This window comes from Phocoena phocoena, chromosome 5 (assembly GCF_963924675.1).
Source record: "Phocoena phocoena chromosome 5, mPhoPho1.1, whole genome shotgun sequence".
NCBI lineage: Eukaryota > Metazoa > Chordata > Mammalia > Artiodactyla > Phocoenidae > Phocoena > Phocoena phocoena.
This window is the reverse complement of record NC_089223.1, coordinates 75,238,259-75,254,086: the sequence shown is the minus strand read 5'-3', so window position 1 is coordinate 75,254,086 and position 15,828 is coordinate 75,238,259. Positions and strand designations below refer to the sequence as shown.

The window sequence follows — 15,828 nt, the reverse complement described above, 5'->3', positions numbered from 1 at the left end:
CTGGCTACTATTATTATCCCCAATTTACAAAGGAGTAAAGTATAGCTCATGAACAGGGCCTCATTGCATGTGACTCTCTGAAGCCAATATGCTAGGGTTCCTAGCCCCACCACATGCTAATTGTGTAACCATGGGCAAGTTACTATGCCTCAAGTTTCCTCAACTGTAAAACAAGGATAATAGTACTATGTCCTTCATAAGGTTATGAAACTGCTCCTGGCACATAAGCAGATAATAATCTTTTTTTTTAAGTCAGCTATTATCATTATTATTACACAAGGCTAGGTATTATCAAGGGAGATGTTTCCAAAAATGAACTTATCTACACCATAATTTTACTCAGGAAAATACTTGATTGGGGAGGAGGGGAGTCATTAGATCCTTTGAGAAATCAATAAGCTATGAAGCTACTCCCCAGAAAACTGTACATAGCAGACACATCACATAACTTTTTGCCTATAACTTCAGAGAACCTAAACCAATTTACAATGTTCATTGTGTTATAAATAAGCAAATAAGATGTATATTAAATGTTTTACATATCTTTTACATTATACTACTTTAAACTTTTGCATTCCTTTTTTAGTATGTTGAAGCCTTCCTTGAATTCAGGTGAGAATTAAGTCAGAAGACTATAACTTCCAGAAAGATACTGAACTGAATTTGTTGGATTGTTTTCTTTTTTTCTCAATAAATTTATTTATTTATTTGTGTGTTTGTTTATTTATTTATTTTTGGCTGCGTTGGGTCTTTGTTGCTGCACAGGGTTTTCTCTAGTTGCGGTGAGCGGGGACTACTCTTCACTGCAGTGAGCGGGCTTCTCATTGCGGTGGCTTCTCTTGTTGCAGAGCACAGGATCTAGGCCCACAGGCTTCAGTAGTTGTGGCGCGTGGGCTCTAAAGCACAGTAATTGTGGTGCACGGGCTTAGTTGCCCCGTGGCATTGGATTATTTTCTTTAGGAAAATTTTTTTTTTTTTTTTTTTTGCGGTATGCGGGCCTCTCACTGTTGTGGCCTCTCCCGTTGCGCAGTACAGGCTCCAGATGCGCAGGCTCAGCGGCCATGGCTCACGGGCACAGCCGCTCCGCAGCATGTGGGATCTTCCTGGACCAGGACACGAACCCGTGTCCCCTGCATCAGCAGGCAGACTCACAACCACTGCGCCGCCAGGGGAGCTCTCTTTAGGAACATTTACTTGGAAATATTCTATCTCAAAAATGTACCAGGACTTCCCTGGTGGTGCAGTGTTTAGGAATCCGCCTGCCAATGCAGGGCACATGGGTTCGAGCCCTGGTCAGGGAGGATCCCACATGCCGCGGAGAGGCTAGGCCTGTGCACCACAATTACTGAGCTCGCGAGCCACAGCTACTGAGCCCACGAGCCACAACTATGGAGCCCGCGTGCCACAACTGCTGGGGTCCAGGCGCCTGGAGCCCGCACTCCACGAGAGGTGGGGCTGCCGCAGCGAGAGGCCTGCGCACCACAGCGAGGAGTAGCCCCCACTCGTTGCAACTAGAGAAAGTCCATGCACAGCAACAAAGACCCAACACAGCCACAAATAAACAAATAAATAAAATAAAAAATGTTTTAAATGTTCCAGATTTAAAATGGCTGTATATGCTTTGATACTTCTCCCCAAATGTGGGCTGACCTGTGACTGATTTGATCTAAGAATATGGTGGAAATGATACTATGACGGTTCTAAATGTCAGCTTTAAGAGGACCAGCAACCCTCATCTTGCTCTCTTGAAGCCCTGAGCCACCATGTAAAGCAGGAGAAGGGGCCAGTTGAGCCCAGGCTTACAGCCATCTCCACCAGGTACCAGACTTGTAAGTGAAACCATCTTGGACCCACCATACCAGCTGCTAGTGGAGTTCCACTAAGTGACCCCAGTCAGCACTACGTAGAGTAGAAAAATCATCTAGTCAAGGCTTGCCTAAATTCTCTGACCCACAGTAGTGTGAGCATAATAAAATTATTGTTCTTTTAAGGTACTAAGTTTGGGGTAGATTGTTGTAAAGTAATAGATAAACAGAAATGTTTTAAAGAACCCAAAGTGTAACAAAAAATAAGCAGGAACAGAATATTCATGCTTATTTTCTCCACTGTGGTGATTTTGATGCATCATTCAACAAATATTTATTGAACATCTGCTGTGTGTCGGCACTTTTTTATGTGCATGCTGGGAAACCATAGTAAACAAGACAGACAGTCCCAGCTTCCCTAAAGTTCATATTTTTGAGGAAAAGAGAAAAATAAGTAAGTAGACAAAAATAAATTCTGTACTTTCAGATAAGGTAAGTGCTATAAAGAAAGGCTTAATAAGACTTCAAGCCAAAAGATTGCTGTGATCCCATCATTTTACACTTTGTATTTTATGGCCAAAAAAAGGAAAAAAAAGATTGCTGTGTTTTGTGGCAAAATATGATACTCATTTGTTTCCCATGCAGAGAAATTTGAAGAGTGCTAAAAACATTACCAAACATGATTTTTTTTTTAATTTGTGTGTTGGAGAGCAGCAGAGTCTCCTGTTAGGTTTGTTTCTGCATAATAACTGCATCTGGATTTTAACCTTTACAGGGCACTAGTCTATAACAGTGTCTAGTTTGAATTTATTCCAGGCAAAAGACCAGTCCCTTCCATCTCTGTGTGGCCTTTCTTCGACAATGAGAATAAAATGATAATAGGTCATAACTACTCCCATCTCTCAGGGGGTTTTTTTTGGCTGTGTCAAGCAGTATTAATTCCCCGACCAGCGATGGAACCCGTGCCCCCTGCAGTGGAAGTGCAGAGTCTTAACCACTGGACCACCAGGGAAGTTCCCCATCTCTCACTATTAACTGAAAGACTACAATAATGCATCTCTAAGAAACTGAGGATACACAAAGAAAGAATACAACAAACTAGGGCTGTTGATTTTTAGATAGTTTTTTTAGAGAAGCCCAGAAAGTCATTTATCGGTGATGTAAACATTAGCTAACAAAGATTCCTTGCATGTTTTCTTGAAAGTATTTTCATAAAAACTGTCTGCTCATGTTTTCCTTAGTCATGCTTTCCTTAGTTCAGCTGTTCTTGGTATAAATGTTTCTGAAACCAGCTGATGAATAAATAAGACCAATAATTCATTTGTAGAGTAACACTGGTAACATAACACAGATATTGAATAAATACTGCAGTTTCCAGAATTAAGGGCATCTTTAAAAGCCTAAAATATTTTTTAAAATATTTTTTTCTTTTAATAATGGTTTGAGACCTATCACAGAGAAGACCCATCTTAAGGGATATATTATGTATTGGATCTGATCACCTGATGCTCACTGGCCTTCTCTTAATCCTTAAAAGAAAGGGCTTCAAACAAAGCCAATTTTGTGAAAGTTAGGGATCTCTTTCCCTCCTCCACTTAGGGATATATCACTGGTAGAAGAATTGTTGACATTCCCTGAAGAACTCTTTACCTGAAAAGTTAGAATATTGACAGTGACATCTCTAGTAGTATGTTTCTAAATGTGTGAATAGTTGGATTAAGCGAATAATAATTGGTTCTCTTTCCATAACATGTACAGGGAGTTAAATCATTGCCCTCCCCAAAATGACTCAAAAGCTGTGTATTAGAAAGTGCATGACTTGAATTTTGGTCATTCTTTATAATCTAACTAACTACTGCCATATATAAGTGAAAAACAATTGCAAAGGGCAGTATAAATTCTCAGCGTTAATGTCTGTGCCTTAGTTAACTTATCTGTGTGATGGGAATAACTCTTTACTTGGAGACACTTGGAAATGCTTTTCAAGAGCACAATAGTTACATTGTCTTTCACACAGACTTTTATAAATCAGCAGAAATCAATCGAATTTTCACTGTGCAACAACAAATGTGACTTTCTACCCTCTAGATAAATATTAGCATGTCCTGCTTTGTCAGGGTTTATTGGAACATTTTCCTTATAGAAAACAATCCGTTAGGCAGCTTGTCCTTTTCTGTGTTTGTGATACCTGCAGAGATCCAGAACAATGATGTTGACCTTGTAATCCATTTATGAACATAATCATTAAGTCATAATCTGTCACCATTAAAGTGGACTTAAGAAATTAGGCACTATGTCATTTATCTTAATTCTTGGATGAATTAAGATTATCATATTAATCATATTAATATGATCAATCATTAATATGATTATTCTTGAGTAATCTAAATTTATATAAACTTGACTGATGATATTTTACAAATAATAAAGTTTGTTACATTAATAAATCAGTCTCTTCACTTAAGTTAGAAGAAACATTTACATTTAAAAAAGTAAATTTAACAAAAAGTATATAACTTTACTATTGACATGCACATTTGATTATATATGTAATGTATCTCAAATTGTGAATTAATTCCCTAAAATATTCATTGGCAATTTTAAAGGTGTTTATAGACAGAGTAACAGGAATGCCAACAGTATTTTGTAGCTATAGTAGATTTTACGATTAGGATAATCTTTCATTCTTCAAGTCCTACAAATCAAAGTAATTCTAGAATTTTTTTTGTTGTTTCATAGGAATAATGTGAGGCATAGCAAATAAAGGAAACTACAATAAGTTATTTGAGAATTGCTGCTATAGTAAGAATGACCACATACTTGGATATTATAGACCTTTAAAACTCTCGAGAATCTGAGCTTCTATAATAAGATACACCTAGAATTATTATTCATATTTCAACAAAGTTTGCAATAAAAACATTTTTGAACTTCCATGGAAATCTTACGGGTCATCTTTCTCAACATGCAGTTTAAACAGAATTGAATGTAATCACTGTTTATACAGAGTAGTGTATATTAGAGGTTAAAAAAAAATCTTGTAAATGAACACAAGTCAGAATAGAAAAGACGCATGAAAAAGGAATTCCCATAAATTCTCATCTTCCATAAAATATACAGCAAAATCTTATTCATATGAAGTATGATTCATTGCTACAAAAAGGATGTAAACAATACTTTTAACATATGCATTTAAATTGCTACTTCCTATAGGAAGAGCTAACCTTGCTTTAAGACAAAGTCAAGTGCTTTGGACTCTATTTTAAAATATTTTACCTGGTTTGATGGCTTTCTATAAATATTATCATTAGCTCTGGGATGGTGGGAAGCGTTATAACTGGTAAAGTAAATACAGAGTATCACTAATACCTGGGATTCCCTAGACATTTTTCAGAAAATGTTTATTTTAGTCTAAGAATATGATTTGCAAAAATGTAACATTACTGTATGTTGAAACCATTACAATAGTTGAATTTCACCTCTTTTCCCTTCTTGCACCATGGGTGCATAATCTAAATCTGATCATGAGGAAACATTAAACAGACCAAAACTGAGAGACCTTCTACAAATTAACTGACCAGGATTCAGCAACAGTTATGAAGGGTCATGAAAGCAAGGTCATGAAAGATGGAGGAACTGTCACAGATTGGAAAGGACTAAAATTACACAATAGGGGACTTCCCTGGTAGTGCAGTGGTTGAGAATCCACCTGCCAATGCAGAGGACACGGGTTCGAGCCCTGGTCCCGGAAGATCCCACATGCCGCAGAGCAACTAAGCCCGTGTACCACAACTACTGAGCCTATGCTCTAGAGCCTGCAAGCCACAACTACTGAGCCCACGTGCCACAACTACTGAAGCTCACGTGCCTAGAGCCCATGCTCCACAACAAGAGAAGCCACTGCAATGAGAAGCCCACGCACCGCAACAAAGAGTAACCCCCCGCTCACTGCAACTAGAGAAAGCCCGTGCGCAGCAACGAAGACCCAACACAGCCAAAAGTAAATAAATAAAATAAATAAATAAAATACACAGTAACTAAATGCAATATGGCTTCCTGGACAGAGAGGACATTAGAAGGAATTAAGGTAAAATTTGAATAAGATCCGTACTTTAGTAAATAGTAGCATAGCATAGTATCCCAGTTTTGATCGTTGTAAGTGATTATAAGTTAATATGAAGCAAAACTGAGTGAAGGATGTGTGTGAACTCTCTGTACTCTTTTTGCAACTTTCCTATAACTATTCTTAAGTAAAAAGAAAAAAAAAGATGACCCCAAAGTAGATGGCTGTGCTGTTAAACAAACAGGATTGGAGGTAGGAAACAAGAATTTGTTTTTTGGACATGTTAAATCTGAGATGTCTTTTAGACTTGGAATGAAAGAAATAGTCATGAACAAAGAAATTAGAAAATTTGTATTTATGTCCAAGTAATGTATAACATGGCTATGAAGCTTAATGAAATTTTTAAGATCATTTATTGGGCTTCCCTGGTGGCGCAGATGGTTGAGAGTACGCCTGCCGATGCAGGGGACACGGGTTCGTGCCCCGGTCCGGGAAGATCCCACATGCTGCGGAGTGGCTGGGCCCGTGAGCCATGGCTGCTGAGCCTGCGCATCCGGAGCCTGTGCTCCGCAACGGGAGAGGCCACAACAGGGAGAGGCCCGCATACCGCAAAAAAAATAAAATAAAATAAAACAACAACAACAAAAAAAACATAACAAGAACCTAACAAATCTCACTACGTCTACCAGTACCATGCAGGTCCAAGCCACCATCAGCTCTCACCTGGTTATCATCTCTTGACTGATTGCCCTGATTCAGCTTTTGTTCCCCTCACAGTACACTCTGAACCCAGCATCCAGACTGATTCTTTTCAAATGTGAGTTAGATTGTGTCACTCTCTGCTGAAAACTCTCTAATGCTCCTCTTCTCATTAAGGGTATAAGACAAATTCCTCCCTGTTCCCGGGCACCATCTGGCCCTATTACCTCTCTATACTTACTGCCTACTACTCTCAGTCATTCCACCTCAGCCACACTGACCTCTTCATTATTTCTTGAAGGTGCCAGACATGCGTCTGCTTCAAGGACTTTCCACTCTCTACTCACTCTCTGCCGAGTGCTCTTCCCTCAACTATCTGTATAGTTTACCTCCTCACCACGGCAAAGCCACTACTCACAATCAAAGATGACCAAACACCAGCACCACGAGTGAGAGTCAGCGAAAAACAACAAAAAACAGACTTAGGTTCCCAATAACTAGCGATTCAGAATACAGAACAGCTACGTATGGAGTATTTACAGACATAATCACAGAGACGAACATTTCATCTATTGACCAACAGTATAGGAAGCAGAAATCACTCTGGATATTTCATTCAGAAAAGAGTATTGTTTTGGTTTTTTACAGGAATTTAGTACTTAATATGTTGGAGAGGCAGAGGTTTAAGAAATGAAGCCAGACACTATCGCTAGACTTTTGGCTTCATCAAAGGTCACACTTGGAAACTGCAACTACTCTTGCTGCTTTCACGACCCCTGCCACTGCCAAGGCCTCCCACCCTTAGGAATTTGGAGTTAGTCCGGGGAACGTGGAGCTGGCTGCTTCAACTACTAGTGGTACTAGAAGTGGCCCATCAGCTTCTACCATCACAGGAAGCATCACCTCTGTCTCCTTTCGAAAGTTTATATGAAAATGATCCCCAACCTAGAAGTCTAAAACCAGCCAAACAACCAAACAAATGTGGGGGGGTGGGTGGAAGACATGTAATCCCCCCTCCCGTCCTCCAAAATGTATTCCCTCTGTATCTTTTTTTCAGGAAACTACTAGAAAATGTGCTTCATCAAAATAAGGGGGCAAACAAAAAGGAAGATATCAGGTAAAGAAAAAGGCAATCTAGCACAGAAAAAGAAAAGGGAGGGGAATCCCCAGGTGTGTCCCAGGTGTACAGAGAGGGCAAGCGGTCCGGACTGCCACTTAGGAGACAAGCGTAGCAAGGGCTGTCATCACTGTGCCCTCTGGACAAAGCTACTGGGACATTTACTCCATGACAAGGAGGGAATAAACCAGGAAAAATGAAAGAATGAGATTCATGTAATGGAATCCAAACTAGGAAAAGGTAAAGGAATTCCTAAGTTGTCAGCAAAGGGAAGTCCCAAAATGACAAAGAGGCAGAAAGGTGCAGGCCCAGAGCATCAGTAGATAGAGGGGAACAAAGGTCTGCAGGAGGAGTAACTCCAAGAAAAAAGATTGAAGCTAGTAATAGAAGAGATTGACCTTGTACTAAGAGCTATTGGCAGGTGTGGGAACTTGGCAATAGGTACAGACAACTAAGCAAATGAAAAACAAGGCAATTATTAACCTATAAGAAAAACAAAAAGAAAGAGAGAGAACATAATCATAGTATACTACAGTACTCTGCAATGAATTATGTTTATGTAAAAAATAATGTAAACTCTAGATATCAATTTAACAAAAAGGTAATTTTTTTAACCAACAGAAAACGGTGATACCAGAAACTTAAATCTTTATCTACCATGAAAGGACATCAATAGATAGTCTAAAACTAATGAATTGACAGATAGCAGTACCTGAGTATTATGCAAAATACAAATGTGGTGACGTACAAATTCTAGACAAACAGCTACAGAGTTGAAAATAGGGGAGGGGACATGGGAGTAAATACCTTAATAAAAATAAAAATTAATTTTAAGAAAATCATGCATGAAAAACAAAACTATAAAAGGACTAAAAACAATATATAGGAGAATATCTTTACAATTTTGGAGTGGGGACCGCTTTCCTAGCCCAGAAACCCAAAAGGAAATGAATAATTTGATTGTACAAAGTGAAAGCCTTTTGCACATGTAAATATTTTAAAGCAAAGTTCAGTAATATTCTGAAATCGATTGTGGTAATGGTTGCACAACTCTGAATATACTAAAAACTGTTGAATTGTATATTTTTAGTGGATGAATTGTATGGTATGGAGATTCTATCTCAATAAAGCTGTTTTTAAAAAGACTTAGATCGTTGGGAGAAAATATTTGCAACATATACATAGGACAAGGGATTTAATACTTTATATATAATGAGCTTCCTCTTCTAATTCTTTAGAAAAAGAAAAAATAAGAAAGTAAACAAAGGAGATGAAAAGGTAACTCACAGAAGAAGAAATTCAAAGGACCAATAAAAATATGAAAATATTAGTAATCAGAGAAACCCAAATGAATACAAAAATGAAATGACATTTTTTTACCATATTGACAAAAAAGAGAACTATTGATAATACCCAATACTGAGGAAAATAGGGGAAAATGGCCCTCATGCACTAATGGTAGGAGCTTGAAAGTATCTACTGCCTTTCTGAAGGCAGTTGGGAAATATCCCTGAACATAGAAAATGTACATACTCTTTAACCCAACAATTCCAGTTTTAGCAATGTCTTGTATCTCCCACATATGCAAAGTTATGGATTCAAGGTTATTAATTGCAGAATTGTTTGTAATAGAAAAAATAGAAAAACTTATATGTTTACCAGTTTGTAAATAGTTAAATAAATAAAATATATAGGTGCATATATGCCATGGAATATTATGCATCTGTTGAAAACCGTTGAGCTAGATTCATGTGTACTGACATAGAAAGAGTTTCACAATAAATTATTAAGAAAATAGACGGCTTCCCTGGTGGCACAGTGGTTGAGAATCCACCTGCCAATGCAAGGGACTGGGCTTCAGCACTGGTCTGGGAAGATACCACATGCCGCGGAGCAACTAAGCCCGTGCGCCACAACTACTGAGCCTGCGCTCTAGAGCCCGCGAGCCACAACTGATGAAGGCTGCACACTTAGAGCCCGTGCTCCGCAGCGGGAGAGGCCACCACAGTGGGAAGTCCGCGCACCACAGCGAGGGGTAGCCCCCTCTCGCTGCAACTAGAGAAAGCACGCACACAGTAATGAAGACACAACTCAGCCAAAAATAAATAAAAGAAAATAAATATATTTTTTAAAAAAAGAAAATAGAGCATGTTGTAGTATGCCGTGTATGGTGTGTGATCATATTTATGGTTTTTAAAAGTACAAAAAGTGTGTGTGTATGTGTGTGTGTTTATCAGAGTGTTTTATTTAAAAAAACAAAATGAAGCAAAATAGACTCCAAATGTTAACAGGGGGGACTTCAGCTTTTTACTCCATATTCTTTTATTTTTACTCTTTTAAAATCACCTCTTAATAATTTGTTTCTAGTATTTTAAAGAATTTGAATTCTAAAAAGAAACGGAAGTCAGGTATATATTCAGATCTTCTGAATCAGTCTCCAGGGGTGGAGATTGAGCATATGTATTTTTTTAAAACTCAAGAGGTGATTCTGATGCATAGCAAAAATTGAGAATGTGGAAAACAGTACAGTAATTCCTCAAAAAATTAAACATAGAATTTCCATATGATCCAGCAGTTCCACTTCTAAGTATACACTCCAAAGAACTGAAAGCAGGGACTCTAACAGGTATTTATATACTCGCGTTCATAGCAGCGTTATTCACAATAAGCAAAAGCTAGAAGCAACCCAAATGTTCATCAATGGATGAATGGATAAACAAAATGTGGTATAGCCACGCAATGGAATATTGTTCAGCCTTAGAAGAGAATTAAATTCTGACACATGTTACAAGTGGATGAACCATTATGAAAACATAATGCTAAGTGAAATAAGACAAACACAAAAGGACAGGTATTGTGTGATTCTATTTATGTGAGATACCTGGAGAAGTCAAATTCATATAGATGCAGAAAGTAGATTGCTGATTGCAGGAGGCTCAGGGGAGGGGGAAATGGGGAGTTATTGTTGAATGTGTACAGAGTTCCAGTTTGGGAAGATGACCGAATGCTGGAGATGGATGATGGTGATGGTGGCACAACAATGTGAATGCACGTAAGGTCACTGAGCTGTACATTTAAAAATGGTTAAAATGGTCAATTTCATGTTACATATATTTTACCACAATAAAAATGTTTTTAAAGACTTGAGAAAAACTACTTTTTCACTTCTTCTTGTGTGATGCATCTCCATTTATTTCTGAAACTTCAACTATTGTCTATATACTGATAATGCACACATCTATACCTTCAGAAAAAAATCTTTCCTCAAACTTTAGTCTCAAATATTACCTGGTCATCAGATATCTCATACCTCAAACTCAAAATGTTTGAAACACCATCTTCTTTCCAAAGTCTTCTGTATTCTGTTTTACCCAGTTGCCCAAATCAGAATTCTGGGTCACCATTGGCTCCTTCTTCTCCTAAACTCAGTCTCAACATCCAATTGATTATTGCGGCCTGTCGATATTATCTTCTAACTAGTTCATTTTCCTTTTTTTTTTTTTTGGCTGCGTTGGGTCTTCGCGGCTGCGCGCGGTCTTTCTCTAGTTGCGGCAAGTGGAGGCTACTCTTCGTTGTGGTGCTCGGGCTTCTCATTGAGGTGGCCTCTCCTGTTGCAGAGCACAGGCTCCAGGCTCATGGGCTTCAGTAGTTGTAGCACACGGGCTCAGTAGTTGTGGCTCACAGGCTCTAGCGCACAGGCTCAGTAGTTGTGACGCACGGGCCCAGTCGCTCCACAGCACGTGGGATCTTCCCGGACCACGGCTCGATGCCGTGTCCCCTGCATTGGCAGGCGGATTCTTAACCACTGCGCCACCAGGGAAGCCCTTCTAACTAGTTATTGAACTTGTCTCTTTCTCGCCACCTACACTACTACTACCTTTGTTCAAGCCAAATCATTTTTCGCTCAGGTTAACAGAAGAGCCTCTTAACCAATCTCCCTGCCCCCAGGATTACCCACTCCCTGCCAGAGTGATTCTCCTAGAGTGCGGATCTGATCAGGGCACTCTCCTGTGGCAGAGGATGCCAGCTAAACACCAAAATGTGTGCTCTCCCTTCCACAGCTTTGAATATAGAGTAGAGAATAGAGTGTCCAGCCGGCCTTTCCTCTACAGGTGGCCACAAATCTATAAGATTTATGAATACTGTGACATCTTCAGTTTTAAATTCCAGCCTCCAGCAAAGTGCTTGATCCATAGGAGATAGTCGACAAAGATTTGTTGAATGAATAGATGAATGATTAAATGATGAATTCTGGCCTCTAATATCTTGGTCTCAAAACGCTCATCTATAAAATAAAGGGCTGACCTAGATGATCTCTAAAGACCCTTCCAGCTGTAAAATTCTGTCATTTGTACAAAGTATTATGAAGTGATGTTTTGAATGTAGAATTCCTAGAGTGTGTATATCTGTCCCACTTAACCTGGTACTTGGCAGACGTTATTTATATTCTTAGACATTTTATGGTTTTTATTATGTTTTTTTCCTTGACTAAACTGTATACTCTTTGAGGGCAGGGACATATATATAGTTCTCTCCTAGGACCTAGATGGGTCATTTTATGAGTAAAATATTGAATAAATATTTGATAATTGTTTAGGAAAGATGATGCCCTATCCTGATTCACTAAGTCATGATAAATACTTCATGAATTCATAGTCTGTTTTCATAAATATTTAGAAATTTTTATTCTCAGTATTAAGTCATTGTCATAAAATTTCTTCATATGTGTTTTTTCTTTCATTCTTTTTTTTTTATTATTCTATACCGCTCAGAGTGTTTTATTTAAAAAAACAAAATGAAGCAAAAAGTCCTTTAATCAGAAATTCTGATTAAATTCAGTATTAACTCAAGTTCTCAGAAATCAATCGAGGAAAGCCAACAGGTGCATCAGAGAAAAGCTGGTAGCTGTTGACAGTTCTTTGGTGGAAAAATAAGTTGCATACTTATACGAGCTGCCCTAATGATCATCAAGCCCAAGTTACGTTGTCCAAATACAGGTTTCAAGATACACTAAAGAAACCATACAGACACCCCCACCAGTATAAAACTTTGACAATGAAGTTGAAGGATGTAGGAAAGTCAAGTATGACAACACACATGACTAACTTATAAAATAAGACTGTCAATCCTCGAAAACTAAAATGGGGAGACCTCAGGAACGGTAACGAACATAAAATGAGGGCTAATAGCAAATGAAACAACCCCAAACATTTTCCTAATGACTAAGCTACAAAATGACAGCTTAGGAGACTATTAACATGTAGTTTTTCTTCTGGCTATCAATCAATACATATATTAAATTAGGGTAATTTTTTTTCCACTCAATTACCATCATTTCTTTCTTTTTACCTTTTCCCTAATTTTCTCTTGCAACATTTTTCCTTTGGCTTGACCAGTTGAACTCAAGAGGTTTGGAACCTAAAGTGAGCATCAACTCATTATTGGAATAGCACTTGGGAAATGCAATTGTAGAAAAGACAAGTTTGTGCAGCGTTGGTGGTATAGTGAGCATAGCTGCCCTCCTAAAAAAGACAAACTTTAACTGAAGTGGCTTGACAAAGTTAGGCAGCCATTCTCAACAGTGTCCCCCTGTTAATCAGTAGGTTAATGGCTTCTCTTGGCTGGATGGCATGATCCTGCAGGATAGTGGCGTGCTCCCTGGTGGATAACTGCAGAACTACGTGTGCAAATACCCACCCATTTAAGCTTACAAATAAATACAAAGCATTGTTTTAAACCATTTAAGTAGAATAAATATTGCATTTCTATCGGCCTGGTTTTCCTCATGAACTAGCTTGGAGTGCTGTGCATGACACAGAAGACACAATAGTTAATTACTTGCTACTCCAAGCTCCTTAGACTTCAGTACTTCCCGCTCTTCAAGCCTCAGCACTTTTTTTGCAGAAGTAATGGTATTCCTCATTAGCATTGCCACTGTCATGGGACCAACACCCCCCAGGGACTAGAGTGATGTAACCGGCTTTCTTCCTGACTCCTTCAAAATCCACATCTCCAACCAACTTGGGTTTAGCAGTTATGGGATCTTGAATTCTATTTATTCCCACATCAATGACAGCTGCTCCTTCCTTAATCATATTGGCTGTGATCAGATTTGGAATGCCTGCAGCGGAGACGACAATATCTGCAAGAGCTGTATGTTTCTTCAGCTGCTCCTTGGGAGTGTATGGATGAGAAATTATGACAGCGGCATCACTTCCAGGATGTTCGTGTGCCCCTCCGGTGTGTAGTAACACTGCAATGGGCACTCCAACATTTTTTAACCTTCCATCCACACCCACATTCTTCCCTAGGGTTGGAATGCCAGTTTGCTTAATTATTTCCTACACACCCCATGGAGTAGCTGGTAACATGGAATTCTGGTCCAAACACATTCGCCCTATGTTAATTACATGAAAGCCATCACCATCTTTGTCTGGAGAAAGAGCATTGCAGATCTTTCTCTCATCAATGTGCTCTGGAAGAGGCAGCTGAACGAGGAGGCCATCTACATTATCATCATTATTTAGTTTATAGATTAAATTCAACAGTTCTTCCTCTGAAATTGAAGCTGGTTTCACAATTGTCTCACGGTTGATTCCCACATCAGCAGCTACTCTGGTTTTGTGGAGGACAGAGGAGTGACTTGCGGGATTCTCGCCAACCAAAACCGCGCTCAGGTGCGGTCCTTTGTTGCCTGACCCCACCCACACTTCCAGCTCCTGCTGCACTTCCTGCTTGATCTGCTTGGCAAGTTTCCTTCCAGCATTGACAACAGCTTCATTTCGGACTGCTGATTGCTGGAAGGGGCGATGGTGGAGGCAACAGCTCTGTGCCAAGCTGGAGCAGCAGGGTGGCCAAAGTGGATACGAGGGACGCTGCAGCCATGGCCAGCGCCCTCTCTTTCATTCTTTAAAAAAAGAAAAAGAAAAAAAGCCAAGACATTGAAGCAACCTAAGTGCCCCATCAACAGTTGAATGGATAAAGAAGATGTGATATATATATATTCCATTGTATATATAATGTATATATGACATACTATGTATATAGTATGTATAATATATATAGTAATATATACTATAATATATATATAATGGAATATTACTCAGCCATAAAAAAGAATGAAACCCTACCATTTGCAGAAACATAGATGGACCTAGAGATTATCATGCTAAGTAAAGTAAGTCAGAAAGAGAAAGACAAATACCATATGATATCACTCATTTGTGGAGTCTAAAATATGACACAAATGAACTTATTTACAAAACAGAAACAGACTCACAAACATAGAAAACAAACCTATGGTTACCAAATGGAAAGGGGAAGGGGTGGGATAAATTAGGAGTAAGGGATTAACAGATACATACCACTGTATATAAAATAGATAACAAAGATTTACTTTTTAGCACAGGAAACTATATTCAATATCTTGTAATAATCTATAATGGAAAAGAATTTGAAGCTGTACACCTGAAACTAACACAATATTGTAAATCAACTATAGTTAAATAAAAATAAATTTAAAAAAATACTCAGTACACATTTCAAAACTTCCCTTTGTCAATTAACCTTTTTTAATTAAAAGACTTTTATTGAGCAATTATAGCTTCCATACACTCCATCACTCCCTCCTCACACATTTCCCCTATTTTTAACATCTTGAATTAGTGTGGTATATTTGTTATAATTGGTAAGCCAATATTGATATATTACTAACTAAAGTTCATAGTTTACATTAGGGTTCACTCTTTTTTTAAAAATTAATTAATTAATTTATTTATTTATTTATTTTGGCTGCGTTGGGTCTTCGTTGCTGCACGTGGGCTATCTCTAGTTGTGTCGAGTGGGGTTACTCTTCCTTGCAGTGCACGGTCTTCTCATTGTGGTGGCTTCTCTTGTTGTGGAGCACAGGCTCTAGGCACATGGGCTTAGCTGTGGCACGCAGGCTCAGTAGTTGTGACTCACAGACTCTAGAGCTCAGGCTCAGTAGTTGTGGCACATGGGCTTAGTTCCTCCGTGGTGTGAGGGATCTTCCTGAACCAGGGCTCGAACCCATGTCCCTTGCATTGGCAGGTGGATTTTTAACCATTGTGCCACCAGGGAAGTACAGTATCCTAGAAAATATTCCTTTCACTGCCCTAAAAATC

At 38.8% G+C, this 15,828-nt stretch overlaps 1 pseudogene; it reads right to left on the bottom strand.

The window, feature by feature from the left end:
• Positions 1 to 13,514: 13,514 nt before the first annotated feature.
• On the bottom strand, positions 13,515 to 14,569 carry LOC136123645 (bifunctional methylenetetrahydrofolate dehydrogenase/cyclohydrolase, mitochondrial pseudogene; annotated as a pseudogene).
• Between the last annotated feature and the right edge of the window lie 1,259 nt (positions 14,570 to 15,828).